The 16,688-nt window shown below is 44.0% G+C and overlaps 12 non-coding genes across 12 annotated transcripts; 5 read left to right on the forward strand and 7 right to left on the reverse strand.

The window, feature by feature from the left end:
- Window positions 1–66: 66 nt before the first annotated feature.
- LOC135015839 (U1 spliceosomal RNA) lies at window positions 67–230 on the reverse strand. Its single transcript, XR_010214020.1, has one exon. It is a non-coding gene; the product is annotated as a U1 spliceosomal RNA (small nuclear RNA).
- A 670-nt stretch (window positions 231–900) lies between these two features.
- Window positions 901–1,063, reverse strand: LOC135015980 (U1 spliceosomal RNA). Its single transcript, XR_010214134.1, has one exon. It is a non-coding gene; the product is annotated as a U1 spliceosomal RNA (small nuclear RNA).
- Window positions 1,064–1,215: 152 nt separating this feature from the next.
- LOC135015835 (U1 spliceosomal RNA) lies at window positions 1,216–1,379 on the reverse strand. The gene has a single exon (XR_010214017.1). It is a non-coding gene; the product is annotated as a U1 spliceosomal RNA (small nuclear RNA).
- Window positions 1,380–2,051: 672 nt separating this feature from the next.
- Window positions 2,052–2,214, reverse strand: LOC135015943 (U1 spliceosomal RNA). Its single transcript, XR_010214109.1, has one exon. It is a non-coding gene; the product is annotated as a U1 spliceosomal RNA (small nuclear RNA).
- A 152-nt stretch (window positions 2,215–2,366) lies between these two features.
- Window positions 2,367–2,530, reverse strand: LOC135015777 (U1 spliceosomal RNA). Its single transcript, XR_010213962.1, has one exon. It is a non-coding gene; the product is annotated as a U1 spliceosomal RNA (small nuclear RNA).
- Window positions 2,531–3,201: 671 nt separating this feature from the next.
- LOC135015952 (U1 spliceosomal RNA) lies at window positions 3,202–3,364 on the reverse strand. Its single transcript, XR_010214116.1, has one exon. It is a non-coding gene; the product is annotated as a U1 spliceosomal RNA (small nuclear RNA).
- A 144-nt stretch (window positions 3,365–3,508) lies between these two features.
- LOC135016002 (U5 spliceosomal RNA) lies at window positions 3,509–3,624 on the forward strand. The gene has a single exon (XR_010214151.1). It is a non-coding gene; the product is annotated as a U5 spliceosomal RNA (small nuclear RNA).
- A 270-nt stretch (window positions 3,625–3,894) lies between these two features.
- LOC135016021 (U5 spliceosomal RNA) lies at window positions 3,895–4,010 on the forward strand. The gene has a single exon (XR_010214169.1). It is a non-coding gene; the product is annotated as a U5 spliceosomal RNA (small nuclear RNA).
- A 286-nt stretch (window positions 4,011–4,296) lies between these two features.
- On the forward strand, window positions 4,297–4,412 carry LOC135016012 (U5 spliceosomal RNA). The gene has a single exon (XR_010214160.1). It is a non-coding gene; the product is annotated as a U5 spliceosomal RNA (small nuclear RNA).
- Window positions 4,413–4,690: 278 nt separating this feature from the next.
- LOC135016020 (U5 spliceosomal RNA) lies at window positions 4,691–4,806 on the forward strand. The gene has a single exon (XR_010214168.1). It is a non-coding gene; the product is annotated as a U5 spliceosomal RNA (small nuclear RNA).
- A 275-nt stretch (window positions 4,807–5,081) lies between these two features.
- Window positions 5,082–5,197, forward strand: LOC135016055 (U5 spliceosomal RNA). Its single transcript, XR_010214200.1, has one exon. It is a non-coding gene; the product is annotated as a U5 spliceosomal RNA (small nuclear RNA).
- A 5,363-nt stretch (window positions 5,198–10,560) lies between these two features.
- Window positions 10,561–10,634, reverse strand: TRNAN-AUU (transfer RNA asparagine (anticodon AUU)). The gene has a single exon. It is a non-coding gene; the product is annotated as a tRNA-Asn (tRNA).
- Between the last annotated feature and the right edge of the window lie 6,054 nt (window positions 10,635–16,688).

Consider the following 16,688-nt stretch of genomic DNA (forward strand, 5'->3'; position numbering starts at 1 on the left):
CTCGAAAGAAGAACAAGGCTAAAGGAAAATCTGAGACAAAGAAATCTGACTTTTACCAGAGCTGACCAGAGGAAAGCACAAACACAGTCTCCCACTACCACAAATAATGCAGTCAAGTTTCCCACATTTGGGGAAATCACAGCGGTCAGCATACCCAAAATGCAATGAATGAACCTCACCCTGGGAGAAAAATCTTCATGACCATGGTATCTCCTATGCAAAATAAGTATGATTTGGAATAGGGCTGGGGAGGGCCGCTGCTCATGCACATCTCTGTCAAGTAAAGGAGATTCAACTGAGGCAGCACAAGGGAACTCTCATCTTGGGACAACAACTGCAGGGAGAACACATATTTTCAGATGAACATGGGAGGGCAGAAGGCTGCCTAATACTGAAGCACCCCCAAACAACAAACCAAATGCAACAACTAGTGCAAGCATTCCTGGGGGAAGGCCTGCCACAGATGGATTTGCATATGGTGATGTCATCCAAGCAGTGGGTCAAAGTTGGCTTCAACCCTCATCTGCATATGAAAATAAAAAAGGGGTGTGCAGGGCATGGCGGCCTTTTGCGGCGCTTGGATGACCCCTAGTTCGCATTAAACACCTCCACCCTCCTTCGGTGTGGGGCTCATGTTGGCTATGCCCCAGCCCCTGAAGCATTCAAGCTGATTTCTTGCAGCAGCTGGGCACTGTAACAGCTCCAGAGCTGCTCTGTAAAGCAAGTAAAAGGGTGTGGGCCCTGCAGCACTACCTGTAGTTTGCATTGTGCGTTGGAAGGCACAAAGTAAGCAGACGGGGAAGTCAGGATAGTGCACAAGGGCATAGAAGGGAGCGGCTCAAGAAAAGAGAAGTGGAAACAGACAGCAAACTAGGCTGGAGAGAGACCTGAGACAAAGAGATCTGAATTATACGAGAGCCGACCAGAGGAAACACAAATTATGTAATCAAGTGTCCCACATTTGGGGAAATCTTAGGAGCAGCACACCCAGAGTGCAATGGGTGAGCCTTGCCCTGGGAGAAGCACCTTCCTGATCATAGTATCTCACCTGGCAGGTAAGTAGGAGTTGGGCTTGAGCTGGGGAGGGTCGCTGCTCGGGCACCCCCCTGTCAAGTGAAGGAGATCCAACTGAGGCAGCACAAGGAAACTCTCAAAAAGAGAACAAGGCTAGAGGAAGATCTGAGACAAAGAAATCTGACTTTTACCAGAGCTGACCAGAGGAAAACACAAACACAGTCCCCCACTACCACAAATAATGCTGTCGAGTTTCCCACATTTGGGGAAATCACAGGGGTCAGCATACCCAGAATGCAATGAATGAACCTCACACTGGGAGAATAATCTTCATGACCATGGTATCTCCTATGCAAAATAAGTATGATTTGGGATAGGGCTGGGGAGGGCCGCTGCTCAGGCACATCTCTTTCAAGTAAAGGAGATTCAACTGAGGCAGCATAAGGGAACTCTCATCTGGGGACAACAACTGCAGGGAGAACACATATTTTCAGATGAACATGGGAGGGCAGAAGGCTGCCTAATACTGAAGCACCCCCAAACAACAAACCAAATGCAACAACTAGTGCAAGCATTCCTGGGGGAAGGCCTGCAGCAGATGGATTTGCATATGGTGATGTCATCCAAAGCAGTGGGTCAAAGTTGGCTTCAACCCTCGTCTGCATATGAAAAGAGAAAAGGGGCGTGCAGGGCATGGCGGCCTTTTGCGGCGCTTGGATGACCCCTAGTTCGCATTAAACACCTCCACCCTCCTTCGGTGTGGGGCTCATGTTGGCTATGCCCCAGCCCCTGAAGCATTCAAGCTGATTTCTTGCAGTAGCTGGGCACTGTAACTGCTCCAGAGCTGCTCTGTACGGCAAGTAAAAGGGTGTGGGCCCTGCAGCACTACCTGTAGTTTGCATTGTGCATTGGAAGGCACAAAGTAAGCAGACGGGAGAAGTAAGGATAGTGCGCAAGGGCATAGAATGGAGCGGCTTAAGAAAAGAGAAGTGGAAACAGACAGCAAACTAGGCTGGAGAGAGACCTGAGACAAAGAGATCTGAATTATACGAGAGCCGACCAGGGGAAACACAAATTATGCAGTCAAGTTTCCCACATTTGGGGAAATCGCAGGGGCAGCACATCCAGAGTGCAATGGGTGAGCCTTGCCCTGGGAGAAGCACCTTCATGATTATAGTATCTCACCTGGCAGGTAAGTAGAAGTTGGGCTAGAGCTCGGGAGAGTCGCTGCACGGGCACCCCCCTGTCAAGTGAAGGAGATCCAACTGAGGCAGCACAAGGGAACTCTCGAAAGAAGAACAAGGCTAGAGGAAGATCTGAAACTAAGAAATCTGACTTTTACCAGAGCTGACCAGAGGAAAGCACAAACACAGTTCCCCACTACCACAAATAATGCAGTTGAGTTTCCCACATTTGGGGAAATCACAGGGGTCAGCATACCCAGAATGCAATGAATGAACCTCACCCTGGGAGAACAATCTTCAAGACCATGGTCTCTCCTATGCAAAATAAGTATGATTTGGGATAGGGCTGGGGAGGGCCGCTGCTCAGGCACATCTCTTTCAAGTAAAGGAGATTCAACTGAGGCAGCACAAGGGAACTCTCATCTGGGGACAACAACTGCAGGGAGAACACATATTTTCAGATGAACATGGGAGGGCAGAAGGCTGCCTAATACTGAAGCACCCCCAAACAACAAACCAAATGCAACAACCAGTGCAAGCATTCCTGGGGGAAGGCCTGCAGCAGATGGATTTGCATATGGTGATGCCATCCAAGCAGTGGGTCAAAGTTGGCTTCAACCCTCGTCTGCATATGAAAAGAGAAAAGGGGCGTGCAGGGCATGGCGGCCTTTTGCGGCGCTTGGATGACCCCTAGTTCGCATTACACACCTCCACCCTCCTTCGGTGTGGGGCTCATGTTGGCTATGCCCCAGCCCCTGAAGCATTCAAGCTGATTTCTTGCAGCAGCTGGGCACTGTAACTGCTCCAGAGCTGCTCTGTAAGGCAAGTAAAAGGGTGTGGGCCCTGCAGCACTACCTGTAGTTTGCATTGTGCGTTGGAAGGCACGAAGTAAGCAGACGGGAGAAGTCAGGATAGTGCGCAAGGGCATAGAAGGGAGCGGCTCAAGAAAAGAGAAGTGGAAACAGACAGCAAACTAGGCTGGAGAGAGACCTGAGACAAAGAGATCTGAATTATACGAGAGCCGACCAGGGGAAACACAAATTATGCAGTCAAGTTTCCCACATTTGGGGAAAACGCAGAAGCAGCACACCCAGAGTGCAATGGGTGAGCCTTGCCCTGGGAGAAGCACCTTCATGATCATAGTATCTCACCTGGCAGGTAAGTAGGAGTTGGGCTAGAGCTGGGGAGGGTCGCTGCTCGAGCATCCCCCTGTCAAGTAAAGGAGATTCAACTGAGGCAGCACAAGGGAACTCTCATCTGGGGACAACAACTGCAGGGAGAACACATATTTTCAGATAAAAATCTTGGTCATGCTCTGGTTTCTCTTCAGAACGAACAAATCTTTTGCCTTTTACTAAAGATTTCCGTGGAGAGGAGCAAAACCGAGTTTTATCTCAATTTTTGCATGCCCCATCTTTTTGGGGTTTCTTTTATCGGTTTAAAGATAGAATGAGTGTGCTTTAATGTAAGCTCATTTGCATAGAAATGACAGTAAATGTTTGTTTCTTTTCAAACAGAACTTTCTTGACCATGCTACTTGCTTGAAAGATCTGGGAGCACATGGAATACAGTACAAACCATGCTTATAGCAAGGAGAAGACAGGTGAGAAATCTGCTTTCTTTCAAATTGGGCGCTCACTTTGATCTGAATGAGGACTGCTGGCACGGCACTCAGGCGACAGGTGGAATCTTGGTCATGCTCTGGTTTCTCTTCAGAACGAACAAATCTTTCGCCATTTACTAAAGATTTCCGTGGAGAGGAGCAAAACTGAGTTTTATCTCAATTTTTGCATGCCCCATATTATTGGGGTTTCTTTTATCGGATTAAAGACAGAACGAGTGTGCTTTCTTGTTAGCTTTAATGTAAGTTTATTTGCATAACAATGACAATAAATGTCTGTTTCTTTTCAAGCAGAACTTTCTTGACCATACTAATTGCTTGAAAGATCTGGGAGCACATGGAAAAGAGTACAAACCATGCTTATAGCAAGGGGAAGCCTGGTGAGAAATCTGCTTTCTTTCTTTCAAATTGGGTGCTCACTTTGAGCTGAATGAGGACTGCTGGCATGGCACTCAGGCGACAGGTGGAATCTTGGTCATGCTCTGGTTTCTCTTCAGAACGAACAAATCTTTCGCCTTTTACTAAAGATTTCCGTGGAGAGGAGCAAAACTGAGTTTCATCTCAATTTTTGCATGCCCCGTCTTATTGGGGTTTCTTTTATCAGTTTAAAGATAGAACGAGTGTGCTTTAATGTAAGCACATTTGCATAGAAATGACAGTAAATGTTTGTTTCTTTTCAAACATAACTTTCTTGACTATACTAATTGCTTGAAAGATGTGGGAGCACATGGAAAAGAGTACAAACCATGTTTATAGCAAGGGGAAGCCTGGTGAGAAATCTGCTTTCTTTCTTTCTTTCAAATTGGGTGCTCACTTTGAGCTGAATGAGGACTGCTGGCATGGCACTCAGGCGACAGGTAGAATCTTGGTCATGCTGTGGTTTCTCTTCAGAACGAACAAATCTTTCGCCTTTTACTAAAGATTTCCGTGAAGAGGAGCAAAACTGAGTTTTATCTCAATTTTTGCATGCCCCATCTTATTGGGGTTTTATTTTATCGGTTTAAAGATAGAACGAGTGTGCTTTAATGTAAGCTCATTTGCATAGAAATGACAGTCAATGTTTGTTTCTTTTCAAACAGAACTTTCTTGACCACACTAATTGTTTGAAAGATCTGGGAGCACATGGAAAAGAGTACAAACCATGTTTATAGCAAGGGGAAGCCTGGTGAGAAATCTGCTTTCTTTCTTTCAAATTGGGTGCTCACTTTGAGCTGAATGAGAACTGCTGGCATGGCACTCAGGCGACAGGTGGAATCTTGGTCATGCTCTGGTTTCTCTTCAGAACTAACAAATATTTCGCCTTTTATTAAAGATTTCCGTGGAGAGGAGCAAAACTGAGTTTTATCTCAATTTTTGCATGCCCCATATTATTGGGGTTTCTTTTATCAGTTTAAAGACAGAACGAGTGTGCTTTCTTGTTAGCTTTAATGTAAGTTTATTTGCATAACAATGACAGTAAATGTTTGTTTCTTTTCAAACAGAACTTTCTTGACCATGCTACTTGCTTGAAAGATCTGGGAGCACATGGAAAACAGTACAAACCATGCAGTATCACAAGAGCCTTTATTTGATCTTTCATGAAGATAGAGCAGAATTGAGGACACGTCAACAATTTCTGCCAAAGGTGGTTCATCTTTCCACATGGTGCCTTTGGCCACTGACACCTTCGTTGAGTCAAAGTCTCTGGCTGTGGTCAGAACTTTGAAAATTTATGTCACCAGAACGGTTCAGATTAGGAAAACAGAGGCTCTGTTTGTCCTGTATGCTCCCAACAGGATTGGGTGTCCTGCTTCCATGCAGACCATTATGCGCTGAATCTGTGGTAAGATTCAGCATGCTCATTCCACGGCAGGATTGCCGTTACTGAATTAGGTGAAGACCCATTCTACTAGAAAGGTGGGTTCATCCTGGGCAGCTGGTCGGGGAGTCTCAGCATTGCAACTTTGCCGAGCAGCTATTTAGTAAACACTTTTGCTAAGTTTTACAAGTTTGATACCTTGGCTGATGATAACCTCAAGTTGGGTCATTCGGTGCTGCAGAGTCGTACGCACTCTCCCACCCGTTCAAGAGCTTTGGTATAACCCCATGGTTCTTAATGTGACCCCAGCATCCTCTAGGTCGTATGAGAAAATAGGATTTTAATACCTACCGGTAAATCCTTTTCTCTTAGTACGTAGAGGATGCTGGGCACCCGTCCCAGTCCATACTGTGTCTGCAGTTATTACTTGTGGTTATACACATGTTGTGTTACGGTTCTGGTCAGCTTTTTGCTGCAATTGTTCATGCCGTTGGCTTGTGTTCTGTTGAATGCCACGTTCTGCGGCATGCTTAAGGTGTGAGCTGGTAAGATGCTCACCTTAGTTTAACAATAAATCCTTTCCTCGAAATGTCCGTCTCCCTGGGCACAGTTCCTATAACTGGAGTCTGGAGGAGGGGCATAGAGGGAGGAGCCAGTTCACACCCTTTGAAAGTCTTAAAGTGCCCATGTCTCTTGCGGATCCCGTCTATACCCCATGGTTCTTAATGTGACCCCAGCATCCTTTACGGACTAAGAGAAAAGGATGCCCTTGTGTACTATCCTGACTTCTCCTCCCGTCTGCTTACTTTGTGCCTTCCAACGCACAATGCGAACTACAGGTGGTGCTGCAGGGCCCACACCCTTTTACTTGCCTTACAGAGCAGCTCTGGAGCTGTTACAGTGCCCAGCTGCTGCAAGAAATCAGCATGAATGCTTCAGGGGATGGGGCATGGCCAACATGAGCCCCACACCAAAGGAGGGTGGGGGTGTTTAATGCAAACTAGGGGTCATCCAAGCACTGCAAAAGGCCGCCATGCCCTGCATGCCCCTTTTCTCTTTTTATATGCAGATGAGGGTTCCAGCCAACTTTGGCCCACTGCTTGGATGACATCACCGTATGCAAATCCGTCTGCTGCAGACCTTCCCCCAGGAATGCTTGTACTAGTTGTTGGATATGGTTTGATATTTGATGGTGCTTCAGTATTAGGCAGCCTTCCGCCCTCCCATGTTCATCTGAAAAGATGTGGTCTCCCTGCAGTTGTTGTCCCCAGACGAGAGTTCCCTTGTGCTTCCTCAGTTGAATCTCCTTAACTTGACGGGGGAGGGGCTGCCCGAGCTGCCACCCTCCCCAGCCCTATCCCAACTCATACTTATTTTACATATTTGATCTCTTGATCATGAAGATTGTTCTCACAGGGTGAGGTTCATCCATTATATTTTAAAATAGGAAGGTACAAATTACATATTTGAATTGCATCTATGTGCTGGATTCAAATGCCCCCCCCCCCTTCCTTTCTCAATTGTGCCCGTCAGCAGCTATTCTAAGGTTGCTGCCAATGGGTGTGACACATTAATTTCTTCTGTGGGGTACACTGGACTCCACAAGGATTCACATTGGGGTGTAGAGTAGGATCTTGATCTGAGGCACCAACCGGCTCAAAGCTTTTGACTGTTCCCAAGATGCTCAGCGCATCCTCCTCTATAACCCCGCTTCCATGAACAGGGAGCTCAGTTTGTAGTTGGTGCCTTCAGTAGCAGGCCACTTAACAGGGGCCTGCCTCAGGCAGCCTATTCTTAGCTATTAATTTTGACAAGAAAAGAAGAACTTGTTTTATGAGAATCTACAAGGGCTGCAGCAGGCTAGGTCTAAAAGACATCTTTACTGCAGCTTCATCACTCCCAGCGGCGCTGTATACTCCCGTGCCCTGGTTGCTGGGTCACTGCAGCGGAGGCTCCGGTTTCTTCCTAAGGTCAGTCACACACACACACCGCCCTTCCGGATCATGAGGCCGCTGATTAAGGGGAGCGTGGCCGTAGGGGGTGGGCCGTGTGCGCACTGGGGTGGACACTGATTACTGGGCAGCCGCTCCACTAGCCACCAGGTACAGTTAAGGAGCACAGGTCTGGGGGTTTTTCTCCTATATTAACCCAATTTTGTACTGCCCGCAGCGCATTGTGATAGGTAATAGGGCCTGATTCAGGTTGGATTGCAATCACAATAAGCGATCCAACTGCAAAAATTGCTAAGAGCATACGCATGTGCCTGCATGCGATCGCCTCTGCCTGTCAATCGGGGCAGGGGGGGAGAGTGGGGTCAGCAACACTCCATTTCCAAGTCAGGGATGGAGCAGTGCGGGGGCAAGGCTTCAAAATGGGGTCTGCAATGGAGGAGACACAGGGGGCGTGGTCACAGCGGCTGTATGACATCACATTCAGCCGCTGTGATCACAAAAATGGTGGCGGCTTCCTGCGCGCACATACAGTCTGCACCAGCAGGAGGCTACACCATTGTTTATGATCACGCTGAACTGCAGTGCGACTGCAATTACAGCATGGTCAAGAAGGGAGGTGTCATACTGGGTGGCCATGCCCTGTCACTGTGCAGGAGCCAGCACCGCTTACACACTAGTCCCCGGGTGCAGCACCCAACCCCCGGGACACCCGGAGCAACAAAATGTAGATTCAGGCCACCAGGCCACGCCCCTACCTATGAAATCATGCCTCCTTTTTACCATTGCGCTGCTTATTTGCACGCACTGCATTACAATCTCCCTCGACACCTCTCTGGGTGTCACCAGTGATAGTGACACCTCTGCCATGCTTGTAGCAGCTAGTCCAAAGATCTATGCCTCAAGCCCTGAGTGTTTGCCCTTGTGACTTGTTGATCATCATAGCGAAGCAGATGCTTACAGAAAACTGCAGGGGCTTAGATTGAAAATAAAAAAAATTGATGGGTATAAGGTAGAGAGGAGCGGGTTCGGTTCTCCGAGAACCGAATTCCCCACGAACTCCACGTGGTTTACACTGGTCTGAGGCAGGCTCGGTTGTTCCCGCCTGACTCGGAAAACCTGAACAAGGGAAAATGTCATCATCCCGCTGTCGGATTCTCGCGAGATTCGGATATTATATATAGAGCTGCGCGTTGCCGCCATTTTTACTCGTGCATTGAAGAGAGAGCGGAGAGGACGTGGCTATGTTCTCTCAGTGGAAATCTCAATATCAGTGCTCAGTATCAGTGGTTACTTATTGCTGCTCAGTAATACTAGTAGTGTGTCTCTCCTGCTCAGTGTCAGTTCTCAGTAGTATCCTCATCAGTGCTCAGTATCACTGCTCATTGTCTTGTGCTGCATTGTGGTGCTCAGCATACTACAGTACATTACTAATAGTCCAGTGCTGCATCTTGCTGCTCAGTGTCAGTTCTAGTATCCTCATCAGTGCTCACTATCACTGCTCATTGCATTGTGGTGTTCTGTATACTACAGTAATATAGTAACATATAGTAACATAGTTTTTGAGGTTGAATAGAGGCAAATTGCCCATCGTGTTCAACCTGTTTTAAGTTGTGATGATTCTACATACTTGCTGAATAATGTTTTATGACTAGTTAGCTACTATAACTCATGTTACCCCCGGATTAACCATGTTGATATTTTAAGTATTATAACCTTGGATAGCTTTTTCATTCAGAAATGTATCCATTCCTTTTTTAAATCCAATTACAGAGTCCGCCATTACCACCTTCCCTGGCAGGGAATTCCACATCCTGATTGCCCTAACAGTGAAGAAACCTTTCCTCCATTGCGTTCTGAACTTTCCTCCAGTCGCAGCGAGTGACCACGTGTTCTTTTAATAAATAATTCCTCTGATAACTCTTTGTTATGTATCTTTACATATTTGAAGATATTAATAATATCTCCTCTTAGGCACCTCTTTTCTAGTGTATACATATTCAGCCTAGTAAGTCTTTCCTTATAGTCCAGTACTTTTAGGCCTTTAATCAATTTAGTCTTCAGGATCTCTCGGACTTCCATGAGCAGCAGAGTAGTGCAATGGAAGGATGCTGGGCGCATAACCCAGAGGTCGATTAATCGAAACTATCCTCTGCTATGTGCATTTTTTTTTATAATTAAAGTAATCAAAAACTGGGATTGATATTTTGGCTCTTTTATTTTTACTTAAAGTACAATAACTTTTATCATTTTAATTTGTTTTAATAGTATATTGACAGCATTGTTTTCTTTAAAAAATCCACTTAATTTTCTTTACCCTATTACTGAAATGGTAATTGACAAAAACAAACTACATTGTCACCAGAAGAGCAATGCAAAATGTACAAGTGATATATTAAAATCATCTTCCATCTTGAATTTCAATGATGCATTGGGACAACAATTTTGTGAGAAACATCTTCACCCATAAAGAAAGATTTTCTTAATTCCTTATCTGTGTGCTGATTAGATATTACCTTGTTTTCACATTAAACAGACTTCCACATGAGAAAGCAGCAAGGATGCAGTAACGTTTATGTTTCCTGGTGTCAACCTGTATTATTTCAGTAGACATTGAAATGAGGATGCATCTTGCTGCCTTTCCAATGTAGCAAGTTTAATTCAGTAATAGGTGAAAAAACATTCCTACAAAGGTGTTAATCAGAGACTTGGCTTTGTGGACACTTTTCAGAGAGCAAATTTGTTAGCATAAAAATAAAGTCAGAAAATGAAGAGCTGTTTAATCACTCAATTGGACTTTTCTGCCAGCATAATTTTTTTTTCTCTGCAACCCACTGCTAAATTGTGCTTCCTAGCTGTTTTTTATAAAATCACTTAATCAAATCTAACTCTGATTACATCAGAGAAGGCCAGGTACCCTACACCATAAGAGGGGGTTTGAAATTTTGACTTGTCTACTTAAAGATCACCAAAATCCGATCACAAGGTCAATTACATCCCTGGGTGGGATTGAACCACCAACCTTTTGGTTAATAGCCAAACATGCTAACCGATTGCACCACAGAGACACCTCGTAAAAGTCCATTCTGACAAAGGCTAATAAGCATTCATCTAGAACGTTTCCTAGAAAAACTTTAAAAAGTCAATAATCTGGAGAGTTTTTGTAAGAAACACATTGCTACTTTCCCATGATGAGTGAGTGCTTCAGGATCTCTTGCACTTACATGAGCAGCAGAGTACTGCAACGGAAGCATGCTGGGCCCATAACCCAGATGTAGGCAGATTGAAACTATCTTCTGCTATATGCATTGTTTTTTGTTAATTAAAGTAATCCAAAACTGGGATTGATATTTTGGCTCTTTTATTTTTACTTAAAGTACAATAACTTTTACCATTTTAATTTGTTTTAATAGTAAATTGACAGTATTGTTTTCTTTCAAAAATCCACTTAATTTTCTTTACCCTATTATTAAAATGGTAATTGACAAAAACAAACTACATTGTCACCAGAAGAGCAGTATAAAATGTACAAGTGATATATTAAAATCATCATTCCAGCTTGAATTTCAATGATGCTTTGGTGCAACAATTTTGTGAGAAACATCTTCACCCATAAAGAAAGATTTTCTTAATTCCTTACCTGTGTGCTGATTAGATATCACCTTGTTTTCACATTAAACAGACTTCCCCATGAGGAAGCAGCAAGGATGCAGTGACGTTTATGTTTCCTGGTGTCAACCTGTATTATTTCAGTAGACATTGAAATGAGGATGCATCTTGCTGCCTTTCCAATGAAGCAAGTTTAATTCAGTAATAGGTGAAAAACCATTCCTACAAAGGTGTTAATCAGAGACTTTACTTTGTGGACACTTTTCAGAGAGCAAATTTGTTAGCATAAACATAAAATCAGAAAATGAAGAGCTGTTTAATCACTCAATTGGACTTTTCTGCCAGCATAGTTTTTTTTCTCTGCAACCCACTGCTAAATTGTGCTTCCTAGCTGTTTTTTATAAAATCACTTAATCAAATCTAACTCTGATTACATCAGAGAAGGCCAGGTACCCTACACCATAAGAGGGAGTTTGACATTTTGACTTGTCTACTTAAAGATTACCAAAATCTAATCACAAGGTCAATTACATCCATGGGTGGGATTGAACCACCAACCTTTTGGTTAATAGCCAAACATGCTAACCGATTGCACCACAGAGACACCTCGTAAAAGTATATACTGACAAAGGCTAATAAGCATTCATCTAGAACGTTTCCTAGAAAAACTTTAAAAAGTCAATAATCTGGAGAGTTTTTGTAAGAAACACATTGGTACTTTCCCATGATGAGTGAGTGCTTCAGGATCTCTTGCACTTACATGAGCAGCAGAGTACTGCAACGGAAGCATGCTGGGCCCATAACCCAGAGGTAGGCAGATTGAAACTATCCTCTGCTATATGCATTGTTTTTTGTTAATTAAAGTAATCCAAAACTGGGATTGATATTTTGGCTCTTTTATTTTTACTTAAAGTACAATAACTTTTACCATTTTAATTTGTTTTAATAGTATATTGACAGTATTGTTTTCTTTCAAAAATCCACTTAATTTTCTTTACCCTATTATTAAAATGGTGATTGACAAAAACAAACTACATTGTCACCAGAAGAGCAGTACAAAATGTACAAGTGATATATTAAAATCATCTTTCCAGCTTGAATTTCAATGATGCTTTGGTGCAACAATTTTGTGAGAAACATCTTCACCCATAAAGAAAGATTTTCTTAATTCCTTACCTGTGTGCTGATTAGATATCACCTTGTTTTCACATTAAACAGACTTCCCCATGAGGAAGCAGCAAGGATGCAGTGACGTTTATGTTTCCTGGTGTCAACCTGTATTATTTCAGTAGACATTGAAATGAGGATGCATCTTGCTGCCTTTCCAATGAAGCAAGTTTAATTCAGTAATAGGTGAAAAACCATCCCTACAAAGGTGTTAATCAGAGACTTGGCTTTGTGGACACTTTTCAGAGAGCAAATTTGTTAGCATAAACATAAAATCAGAAAATGAAGAGCTGTTTCGTCACTAAATTGGACTTTTCTGCCAGCATAATTTTTTTTCTCTGCAACCCACTGCTAAATTGTGCTTCCTAGCTGTTTTTTTATAAAATCACTTAATCAAATCTAACTCTGATTACATCAGAGAAGGCCAGGTACCCTACACCATAAGAGGGGGTTTGAAATTTTGACTTGTCTATTTAAAGATCACCAAAATCTGATTACAAGGTTATTTACATCCCTGGGTGGGATTGAACCACCAACCTTTTGGTTAATAGCCAAACATGCTAACCGATTGCGCCACATAGACACCTTGCAAAAGTAGATACTGACAAAGGCTAATAAGCATTTATCTAGAACGTTTCCTAGAAAAACTTTAAAAAGTCAATAATCTGGAGAATTTTTGTAAGAAACACATTGGTACTTTCCCATGATGAGTGAGTGCTTCAGGATCTCTTTCACTTACATGGGCTATTAACCAAAAGGTTGGTGGTTCAATCCCACCCAGGGATGTAATTGACCTTGTGATCAGATTTTGGTGATCTTTAAGTAGACAAGTCAAAATGTCAAACCCCCTCTTATGGTGTAGGGTACCTGGCCTTCTCTGACGTAATCAGAGTTAGATTTAATTAAGTGATTTTATAAAAAACAGCTAGGAAGCACAATTTAGCAGTGGGTTGCAGAGAAAAAAATAACATTTTAAACCTACCGGTAAAATTTTTTTCTCGTAGTCCGTAGAGGATGATGGGGACTCCGTAAGGACCATGGGGGATAGACGGGCTCCGCAGCAGACATGGGCACTTTAAGAAAGACTTTAGATCTGGGTGTGCACTGGCTCCTCCCTCTATGCCCCTCCTCCATACCTCAGTTAGAGAAACTGTGCCCAGAGGAGACGAACAGTACGAGGAAAGGATTTTTGTTAATCCAAGGTCAAGATTCATACCAGCCACACCAATCACACCGTATAACTTGTGATATACTACCCAGTTAACAGTATGAAAACAACATAGCATCAGTCCAAGACCGATGAAAACTAACATATAACCCTTATGTAAGCAATAACTATATACAAGTCTTGCAGAAGTAGTCCGCACTTGGGACGGGCACCCAGCATCCTCTACGGACTACGAGAAAAAGATTTACCGGTAGGTTTAAAATCTTATTTTCTCTTACGTCCTAAAAGATGCTGGGGACTCCGTAAGGACCATGGGGATTATACCAAAGCTCCCAAACGGGCTCCTGCGGATGACTCTGCAGCACCGATTGAGCAAACAGGAGGTCCTCCTCAGCCAGGGTATCAAACTTATAGAACTTTGCAAAGGTGTTTGAACCCGACCAAGTAGCAGCTCGGCACAGCTGTAGTGCCGAGACCCCCGGGCAGCTGCCCAAGAAGAGCCCACCTTCCTAGTGGAATGGGCCTTGACTGAATTAGGCAACGGCAATCCCGCCATAGAATGCGCCTGCTGAATCGTGTTACAGATCCAGAGAGCAATAGTCTGATTTGAAGCAGGGGTGCCAATCTTGTTGGCTGCATACAGGACAAACAGTGCTTCTGTTTTTCTGACTCTAGCCGTTCTGGCCACGTAAATTTTCAAAGCCCTGACCACATCAAGGGACTCGGAATCCTCCAAGTCACGCATAGCCACAGGCACCACAATAGGTTGGTTCATATGAAAGGATGAGTCCACTTTTAGCAGGAATTGAGGACGGGTCTGCAATTCCGCTCTATCCATATGGAAAACCAGATAGGGGATTTTATGTGATAAAGCTGCTAATTCCGACACTCGCCTAGCGGAAGCCAAGGCTAATAACATGACCACCTTCCAAGTGAGATATTTAAACTCCACCATTTTAAGTGGTTCAAACCATAACCTTAACACCACGTTAAGGTCCCAAGGGACCACCGGAGGTACAAAAGGAGGCTGAATATGCAGTACTCCCTTCACAAAAGTTTGTACTTACTTCAGGAAGAGAGGCCAATTCCTTTTGAAAGAAAATGGATAAGGCCAAAATCTGAACCTTAATAGAGCCTAATTTTAGGCCCAAATTCACTCCAGTTTGTAGGAAGTGAAGGAAGTGGCCCAGGTGGAATTCTTACGTATGAGCATTCCTGGCCTCACACAAAGAAACATATTTTCGCCATATACAGTGATAATGTTTAGATGTCACGTCCTTCCTAGCCTTTATTAGCGTAGGAATGACCTCATCTGGAATACCCTTTTCCGCTAGGATCCGGCGTTCAACCGCCATGCCGTCAAACGCAGCCGCGGTAAGTCTTGGAACAGACAGGGCCCCTGTTGCAACAGGTCCTGTCTTAGAGGAAGTGGCCACGGATCTTCTGTGAGCATTTCCTGCAGATCTGGATACCAGGTCCTTCGCGGCCAATCTGGAACAATGAGAATTGTTCTTACTCCTCTTTTTCTTACTATTATCAACACCTTGGGTATGAGAGGTAGAGGAGGAAATACATAGACCGACCGGAACACCCACGGTGTCACTAGGGCGTCTACAGCTACTGCCCGAGGGTCTCTTGACCTGTTGCAATACCTCTGTAGCTTTTTGTTGAGGCGGGACGCCATCATGTCTATCTGGAACAGTCCCCACCGACTTGCAATCTGTGCGAAGACTTCCTGATGGAGTCCCCACTCTCCTGGATGTAGGTCGTGTCTGCTGAGGAAGTCTGCATCCCAGTTGTCCACTCCCGGAATGAACACTGCTGACAGTGCGCTTTGATAAAGCTAAATATTTATCTTATTTAAAACCCTTTGTGAGGTCTAAGAACACTGTACGCTATTTGCGTATGGAGTACCGTAAGGGTACGCTCGTTGCGTAACAATCGCTTAGCCGTGGTCGAGACGCTCAAGCGTCACGTTCGCTCACGGCCAAGAGATCACAGGCAGGCACGCTATTGGCTGCTGACTAACGTAATGGTTCGCTATAGCGTAACGGACGCTGTATCGGGAGCGGGCTGCTCGAGCGATACAGACGCTCACGAGAATACGCTGTTGGTATCGGGCACACTTATAGGTGAGCGACTACCGTAATGCTACGCTATCAGCGTAGCGGACGCTCGAGACCACGAGGAGATCACGAGCGGCGCCGACGCTCACAATGTTAAACCTTTATGTCTAAACCACAAACAATGTAATTTGCTGTAAAACCTTAGTGTAGAGATAGGGTGTAAATGCAACACTGTATAACCTTATTAACTCAAAAGCTGTTCGAGCGTCACCGACGCTCTGAGAATACTTAACACTATAAGAAATACACAAATACCGTGCTTAGGGTCCAACGCCTAATATATATATTATGAATGTTATACTTGCAAAAGAATTAATACAATACAAGTCATACACTACAATATAACATAGACTAACTAACCAGGTAACTACACAGTAAATACAATACAAGTACGTTTAAGAGAAAATGAGAGAAAGAGAAGAGAGAGAGAGAAAGATATGGCCCATAATAACAAGAAAAGACAATATGATTACGGAGAAAACTTACGCACAAAGGAAACGATCGCATGCGCCTCTGGACATCCAGCTCCCGATTTTCAGCAATGATAACCGATGAAGAGTGAGTGCTGGATGTGATCGGCCTGTCTATTTATGCCCCACACACAATACAATTCAATGGTCCCTACAATCTCATTGTTCATTGGACACAGGAATTCGTCTTCGCATTATAACAAAAGGTCATAGGTTGATTCATACAGGTGGGCTGTGACTATTTCCAACAGCTCAGGTGGGAGGGAAACTGGGTTTCCCGCCGCATGGATAAGTAAGTGCAAATACAGTAAATGTTCATAAACTTCTTATGTCCATAACTATTCGCACGAGCGATTGATCCGCTTCAAACCAACACCGGAATATTGCTAATTAAATACTCTTCCGATGGATACTAAACACCACTGTATTACTCCTGTCTGACCCTTCGTATCAAACAATGAGGGATCTCTCTGTCCAGGAACATACTACATTAACTAAACTTTCAGAATCTATCAAAGGGACCATAATCTACAAAATGCATTATATGGTGAAAATATGTAACGAAAGAGTCGCCCGCTAGAC

This window comes from Pseudophryne corroboree, unplaced genomic scaffold, assembly GCF_028390025.1.
Source record: "Pseudophryne corroboree isolate aPseCor3 unplaced genomic scaffold, aPseCor3.hap2 scaffold_298, whole genome shotgun sequence".
In the NCBI taxonomy this organism is placed as follows: Eukaryota; Metazoa; Chordata; class Amphibia; order Anura; family Myobatrachidae; genus Pseudophryne; species Pseudophryne corroboree.